We start from the raw sequence: 8,971 nt of genomic DNA on the forward strand, positions 1-8,971 counted from the left end.
GATTACAGAGTGTATACTCCCAAGGTTATATATAGTGAGGATCTCATAGGCTAAGAATGTGTGGTTTCGCTCTACTTCCTTTTCCTTGTTTGGATGTGGATATAGAGTAGTATCACATATTCGAGGGCCTATCAGATCTAAGTTATATATGATTTGTGTACACTTTGTAATTATAGCAGGACTCGATATGGGTCACCCAGTAAAATGTTTTAATAATCTTTTAAGATTCCTTAGACATTCCTATTCTCGCACAAACCCCTTTAGGAAACCTTATCCACTTCAGTAATCAGCAGAAGAGTCGATACAGACCCATAAGAAGTTCATTGAGAAGATTTCCAATTAGGAAATAAATGAACAGGGACGAGACTATTGAAATCACCATGTGCCTATACCTTTTAGGGACATCGGTGGAAATTCGCCTGAACTTCCGAGATTCCAGTCATCCATTATGAAGTGATGACACTCAGAGTCAGAATCAGAAGTAAGGCGGAGCAGAAATTCAATATGTCTACGAGAGCGGAGAACCCTATATAGATACCCGAAGGAAGCCAACGCTTGTTCCCGTCGGGAATAAGAGGTGGACAGAGGGAGCCAATGCATGGAGCCCGAGAAGTGTTTCTACCTCTTTAACGTCACGCTAATAATCCATAAAATAATACAATTTAGTGAGTTAGTGATTACACTACTCACACTATGTGCTAGGCAAATCGTCTTTCCCGTCGCTGTTAATATAAATAGATCGGATCACAAAACCTCGATTGAGAGTGTTTAGCCATAAGTTTTCATGAGCCTTTTCTTCCATGATCTTCGTTCCGAACTTCTCTCAAATCTTTTCAAAGCCAGAGAGTGAACCTCTCCAATATAAAGATAACTTAGTAGGAACGACACCCATTTTATGGCTTTCCGATACACTCACCCCTACCCTGTTACCCAAACTGCATCATAGGGATGTAGGTCGACGCTCAGAAAACCATAAGTCAAGGCGCGGGAAAATTTATGCCTATCTTAGTAAAGAAAGATACGTCTAGGGTTAACCATCGTTTCTCATCAGCTTATGTTCCTTTTCATGTAGGAAAAATCATGCCTCCAAAGAAACGTAACCAACCCGCTGGTAAGACACCGATTCTTCAAATCGATGAAGCTACGTTTCAAGCCGCGGTTTCAGCAGCCGTAGCAGCTGTCATGGCTCACCTGAACGCTAACAACGCCAATGTTAGCAAGAGCCCTATCGGAAATCCCGATCATAGCAATGGACAGCAGTAACCAGCGTCGGTGTGTAAAACCACCCAAGAACTCCAACCTAATCCACTGAAAAGAAAGTTTGAGAACGAGGAGGGAAGTACCTCGACTCCAGGACCTTCCAAAGGGCAACAAGCTGAAGTGGTCAATGCCTCTGTCAACCCTTCTGCCCCGACACCTGGAAGACCATACCTAGGAAACCTCCCCCGCTGCAGCAAGTGTGACTACCATCATCATGGTATCTGTCGGGAACTCTTTTGTGTTAGGTGCAACATGAAGAGGCATACCGCTCGCTTCTGTAGAACCCCGGTTGAGTTCATTACATCAACCACCAATGTGGGGACCAGTCCAGTATGCCACCTATGTGGTGAAATTGGGCACTTCAAGAGGGACTGCCCAACTGAAAGAAATGACAAGGGCGCAGGAGGAGTTTAACCGTAATGCCTAAGGGGAAACATCAGGGAACCCGGTAGAATTTTGGTACGTTTCTCAATCATAAGTAGCTAACCGAAAACTTTAATTAATCAATTCTAATTGTAATTACTCCCTCGTTAAGGCGAAAGTCGCAGCACTGTTATAAAACTTGAAAACCCATCAGGTAAAGCTATGATGGCTTAGTATATACGTTAAGGCCATTTATAATTAAGATTGATAGACCTCGAGTGAGTGATGCTGCCTTATCTCCTGTTCCTTGTTTGGTTGTGGATTTAGGGCGGAGTCACTCAGTCAACAGTCCTTTTGATCTTAATTATACATGACTAGTGTATACTAGGTGGTTATAGAGAGGCCTCACGAGAAATCCATTCATGAAAAGTACATTATTCCAAAACATCAGGACCCCTAAAGTTCAGCGTCACTCATGTCGGTCCAAGTATCCACGATAGTAATACCGTAGACGAATCCCGCGACACCAGGAACTTGTGTGCCCTGTTCAGCACATGGTCCTATAAATTTTCATTATATATCTTGTCGATGTTTGCTAATTTCGACACTACCGTCAGCCATGGTTCGAATTGATGCGACCATGTGAAAATTTCCTAGTGCTGTGTAAAAAGAGCTTTTACCTTATCCTAAACGTCAAATAAAGGTTCTTTCGAACCTAATAAAAAAACCTAATGCGAACCATCGGTCGTCTCTTTCATCCAACCTTCAGAAGTACCCAGGAGAGGGGTATCGCATGCTGTTAACCAACCCCGTTAGACTTTAAAACCAGAAACGAAAAGCACTGCAAATATTCTGAAAGACAATAACCGCCCGAGGCCTACTCAGTGGAGCCCCCAAAAAGACCATTAGCACCGCACAACCAGGTTCGTGAACCAAGAGAAAGAACTCATGGGATTAACTTACTACTACTGAGTATATGCACTAGAGTGGTATATGATTTAGATCGATAAGATTTAAGATGAGTGCTTCCTCCCTACTCCCTGTTCCCTGTATGGTTGTGGGTTTGGGGTGGGGCCACACATCTGAACATCCTGTCAATCTCAATTATATACGACTTGCATACACCGAGTAATAATGATTGAGCCAAGTACGAGGTCTACCACGAACCTTATAATAAGACCCTTCATCCTATCCCATAGAAAAGGAGCTAGAGTCAAGAGAACCACTGTAGGTTGAGCTACTAAAATGACCACAAATTCGAAATTTGTTGTCATCACGGTTAAGCCAACGTAGTAGCTAACACCCTCAGTTAGGAAAAATAACTCAAGTCGTAAGAGTCAAAAACATTGACTACGACCATCCATTCACGCTTAATCCCACGAATTAAGCATCTCAGCAGTGAGCCCAAAAACCTGAAAGCTGTGACAGGTTAAACTCTGAGAAGAGTGGATGAGGAAATTAGAGGTTCTGAGTGACGGAACCCTATGCTATCTAGATTTAATCTAGATAGAGAAAACTCGGTAACACCGGAAGAGTAGTTGCAAGGGATACTCGCACTACTCAGGCACTTCGTCCATCCAGATACAGACGAGAAGTGCATAGGACGGTAAACGTATGAGATAGTGCCCCCCCTTATGCGAGAAAAGTCACCAGCGCCCTATACACGATAGATCACATTCTCCAAAGTTAATACTAGAATGCTGAGAACCACATGATTACCTCCGCGACATAATACTTGATCAAAGTAGACGGTAAGTTGCGTTAAGCTTTATAACCCAGATCATAAAGAAATTATAAACTCGACACCAGTCCAGGTGTTAGTCGGTGGGTTATACAAGAACACGCGCTTCCTACAAACTAGAAGGAGCAGACGCGATGGAGAATGGTGCAAGTCTTAGAGATTTGTTAGACTACTAGGTGTTCCAAAGAATACTATCCCGAAAGAGATAGTAGAACCACCTCCTGAATTAGTCAAGAGCTTCGGAAAATCTCTTAGGACGAAGTTAGCCCTGATCAGAGGCTGCTATCCAGGAAACAACGAAGCGAGTAAGAGAATGATTCTTTCCAATTAGGAATCATATGGTGAAAGCATCTATTAGACGATGACAAAAGTTGAAATTTTCTAAACATCGTATGATAAAACCCTCTATCTCACTGACTTTAAGAGTTTCTGTTAGAAACACCTCGAGAGTCAGAAGTGCAGGTCCATTTTGCACAGGGTCAAGATAGATGCCACGTAACCAATAGATGCTAGTATATAGCCAATATCTCCAATGATCCAGAAAACCTCCGAAAAAGCAATCAGTAGGAAATACGAATCCGAAGACGACCTGAGCCTTCTAAGAACCAACCCGGAAGACTGCACTCCAGTAAGAGAGAACTTGTGGAACTTCAGAATGGCGATCACGCCAAGTGATGATCTAACCATGGAAGTACATTATGTTCCAAGTACTGAAACATTCTATCTTCCCAAGAACTTAGGACCATCAGGGATTCTTGATAAGAGTTGGTCCAACTTCCGTCGGACCTCAACTATATCAGGGATTCCATAATTCCCACCCTAATCTGCCCACGTCTCAAACTTGAGAAAGTGCTTGTCCGACGTGACTCTCGAAATCCCACTCGTCGAGATCGAAATCAATGAGAGCCCCAACTTAGTGTAGGAACCTATAGAGATCATGGACCGAGGGGTCAACTGAACAAAGCAAAGCCGTATCCCGATAGTGGAGGTTCGCTGGAACGCCAAGCGAAGACCTGATTTCACTTGGGAGCGAGAGGATTTGATGAAGCTAAAGTATCCTCATCTTTTGCTTTGCTAAACTGTAACTGCGCGTGTGCTTGAACTCTAATTTCGGGACGAAATTCCCTCTAACGGGGGGATGATGTGACAACCCGAAATTTTCATTTGTATAAACTCCGCAGTCAGGCACATCAAATAATAGTCAAATTCATCCCAATACATTTTTGGCTGGTTTTAAGTCCGTTTGGGTGTTTTTATTTTAATTTTCGTCAAACGGTCACATAAATGGAAGTGCTTTCTAGGAGCAATGTGTAACAATAAAACAACCAACACCTTAGTGTGGTGTTTACGACCAAACAAGAGGAGTTTGGGCCGTAACGTCCTCTTACCTTGAACTCATGCATATAGCATGAGTTTACTCCCCACTCCTTCATTTTTCACTTCCTAACTCAAGAACACCCAAGATTCTCTCTCAACTATCATAAGATCATCTCTTCAAATCCGCCAAAATGTAAGTGTTTCCTTCCTAGATTTGAACATGCAACACTTAATCTAGTGTTTATACATCATTTCATCCATGGATTCTTCATTTTTACTTAGATCTTCAAGTGTTCTTCAAAACACCAAGAACACCAAGAACACACACTAGTGTTTTTGGCCCATAAACACTCCTACAAGCTTCCCATAAGTAAGTACACTCCTCCTAACTAGTTGTTTGCTTAGAATACATGTTAAACCCTTGAAGAACATCAAAATCCCCAAGAACATATGTGTTTACGGTTCAAGGAGATCTTCTTGGACCGTAAACACCTCCAAATGGTGTTTTGATGCCCCTAACACCTTCCATGGCTTGTATAAAGGACTAGAACCTTGCATGCATGAGCTAGAAACACCAAAACACGAAATGGTTGGGTAACCATGAGTTTATGGCCGTAAAATCATGTGTTTACGACCGTAAACACATATATTTACGACCGTAAACTCCCAAGGAGTGGTCCAAGGACCGTAAACTCCAACAAAGGGCCATTTCGAGCCCTAGTCACTTCCTAAGCCTTGGATTCGAGTCTAGCTTACTTCCTTGTGTGGTTTAGGACCTTAAAACACCCAATGACACCATTGCCATGAGTTTACGGCCGTAAAATCATGGGGGAAATGGTCCCAGAACCGTAAACCCATATGGTGCTACCATATGGGGGTAAACTCCAATGTGAGGCCATACTCTCTTTATATGCAACCCTTTAGTACTCCTAGCAATTGAAGCAAAGTGTTTCCATGTATTAGGGTGTCTTAACTTACTTAATTAGTTATTAAATGACTAATTAGATACATAAATGGATCATTGCATGTTCAATAGGATCCGAGTGTGTGTTCAAGTCCTCACTTGACACATAGCATCCTACACCATCCGTTCATCCGAATCACCCACTTCAGGTGAGTTCATACCCCTTAATCAACCTTTTAAATGATTTTAAATGCTTTTATGGGGGGGGGGGAATACAAGTTGAATTAATAAGTTATTATATGAATCACATGTGATTAATAACTGTCAATCAAATAGATTCTTGCATGTTAAACTGTTTTATCCGGCTAAAGGTTTTCATATCTTGTTTTCAAATCTCTTTTAAGTACCAAAATCTCTTTTAAATTACCAAGCTATTATCAAAGTCTTTTAAACTTATATTCTTGATAGATTCATGTATGTATAGATATAGTTATATAAGCAGGATTTGAAGGACTTAGGACTGATAACCCACTTTATTTCCTGTTCCTTGTTTGGTTGTGGACATAGAGCATCCGGTTATTTGTCCAAGTGTCGTTGAAATCCTAGTTATATATTATGTATATCTGGTTAGATGTTAATACTCTTATTGCAGTTCAACACCTTTGGGTAGTAAAGGCATCTAGATAACCCCTCGAGTAAACTATAATAGGTATAGTTTAGAAACCAACTATAACTTTCATGAAGGAGAACTTAGTTATATCTATATTCTGAAAACTTATACTTTTAGTAAAAAGAAAGGTTTATAGAAATCAAAACACGAGATACATCCTCATGACGCGGATTTCACCGTTGTCGAGTGGTAACCAGAGTCTCCTGGAGGGAGAGCGGGCATTGTGTGTATAGATATATACGGGACAGACTATCCCACATCCCGACTGCTAGCTACAGTCTCGGCCGACCAAGCCAAGGGGTGACAAATGTCACATTCATTCCGACGCCAGCAGGTCGTCATGTTTACATCCGTCAATTGGTATGGTTACGAGTATCTTTACATTTACCTTATAATTCATGGCCTTAAGGTAATAAGTGTTATCACAGTATTTTCTACATATAAAATCCTCATGATGTATTTTCCTAGTTATACACTAGACCATATTTTAAACCTTTAAACTAACCTACTTAGGATTAAAGGCTACCTTAGACTCTCCGAGGCGTATTGTTCACTTAATACCGCCTGGAGTCTTTATTTCATTCACTTAGACTCTCCGAGGCGTATTGTTCACTTAATACCGCCTGGAGTGTGTATTTCTTTCACTTAGACTCTCTGAGGCTTATTGTTCACTTAATACCGCCTGGAGTCTGTATTTCTTTCACTTAGACTCTCCGAGGCGTATTGTTCACTTAATACCGCCTGGAGTCTGTATTTCATTCACTTAGACTCTCCGAGGCGTATGGTTCATTCGATACCACCTGGAGTCTATGTTTTATTCACTTTTAGTCAGCAGCGTTACTGCTGAGGTAAAATAGTATTTTCCCTATTACTTTTACTTATGATCTTCTCACATATTCCTTAAAGTATAAACTATATTTTGATAATGATAGTACCTTTAGGGGAAAAATACTCTTTAAACATAAAACAGTTGAGTTTTGGTGGAAAACTACCTTTATTAGAAAATATAGGATTTTCTGGGAGAAATACTAATACTCTGTAAAATCATATCACCATCATCTAGTGAGTTTAATTTGAAGAAAAACATGTATTTATACCAATGTCATTAAATACTTATGAACTCACCAGCATTAAAATGCTGATACTCGCTTTCAAAATAACTTGTATTCTCAGGTCATCAGTAGACAGGTACACTCCGGGAGCTTTTTGCGAAGTCAGCCTAGTGCCAAGCTGCAGCTTATGTTATTTTCTATATCTACTTTGATGTTGTTGTTAAATGTAACCTATGTAAAACTTATACTATTAATGCAATGGTTGTTGTACTTTAATTACTATACTGCATATGTTGTGATACTTGACATGACGTCCTCCACCCCAAAACGTTTCCGCCGTTCCGGTTTTAGGGTGTGACATATAATATCAGAGTTTTCCCAGAAACATAGACAAAACATGAGGAGCTGTACGATCACGCCTTCGCCTTGCCGTGATCCCCTGATGTACCTGAAACAATAAACTGAAACTGTAAGCCCGAGAGCTTAGTGAGTTCCCCCAAAATACCGATACACATACAATCCATATAAACATATCATAACAAACTGAAAAACATGTAATGGGTCCCCAGCTTCACAGACTGGATTACCCCTGAGCCCACAGTACGAGTCTCCCTTTAGCCCGTAACTGGAATGCTCCCGAGCCCACAGTACGAGTCTCCATTTAGCCCGTAACTGGAATGCTCCCGAGCCCACAGTACGAGTCTCCCTTTAGCCCGTAACTGGAATGCTCCTAAGGTCTGTTGGCTACCGCACGGAGCAGTACAACCTCAACCCATCCCACATAACATATAACATACCACATAACCACTAAGCATGCAATAATCATATAACATCACAGGTAGTCCTACAGGTCTACCTAACTGACATAACTACTAACATGCAACACTAACTTATACTCAACATCTAACACTGCTAGAATAACATATCCAATGGGCCGGCCTTGGTGCCTTAGACCCCTTAGTATAGTGAGGATAACTCACCTTGCAACTGTCGTCTGAAACTAGAAAGCTCAACTCCCGGATCACCAACACGAACTCCACCACCTATAGTTACCAGAAGACCCTTTTTCATAAATCTCCAAATTACCAGAATACCCTCAGAAGTCAACTGGTCAACTCTTGGTCAAGGTCAAAGTCCACAGTCAAAGTCAACAGTCCATATTGACTCGACTCGTCGAGTGCAGTTCACCGACTCGTCGAGTCCTTCCTGAACTCGAGAAGTCGTGAAATCCTTGATTGGCTCGTCGAGTTCCGTTTTAACTCGCCGAGTTCATACGTCTCCAAGAATTAGGAGAAACCCTAGCCGACTCGCCGAGTCTTCGAACGACTCGCCGAGTTCAAGGCAATCTTCAACGGACTCGCCGAGTTTGTTCATCAACTCGACGAGTTCACGACCATCTTCATATGACTCGGCGAGTTGACTATGCAACTCGCCGAGTCCTTGCAGACCTTCATCCATGCAGACACGTTTTAAGCCATGCCAAGGTTCCAGATTACAGATCCAAGCTTCTAAGGCATGTTTATCACGTAAAGTTGCAAACTTTACACGCATGCAAAGCTCTAAAGCCTTAAAATGACAAAAACCAAACTTGCAAAGAAGTCTTACACTAGAGGGAAGGTTCATGCTTTCCAAAGCTGAAACTTTATGGACTTAGAGTCCAAGGA

This window comes from Lactuca virosa, chromosome 2 (assembly GCF_052849685.1).
Source record: "Lactuca virosa cultivar CGN04683 chromosome 2, Lactuca_virosa_CGN04683_v6, whole genome shotgun sequence".
NCBI classification, from domain to species: Eukaryota; Viridiplantae; Streptophyta; class Magnoliopsida; order Asterales; family Asteraceae; genus Lactuca; species Lactuca virosa.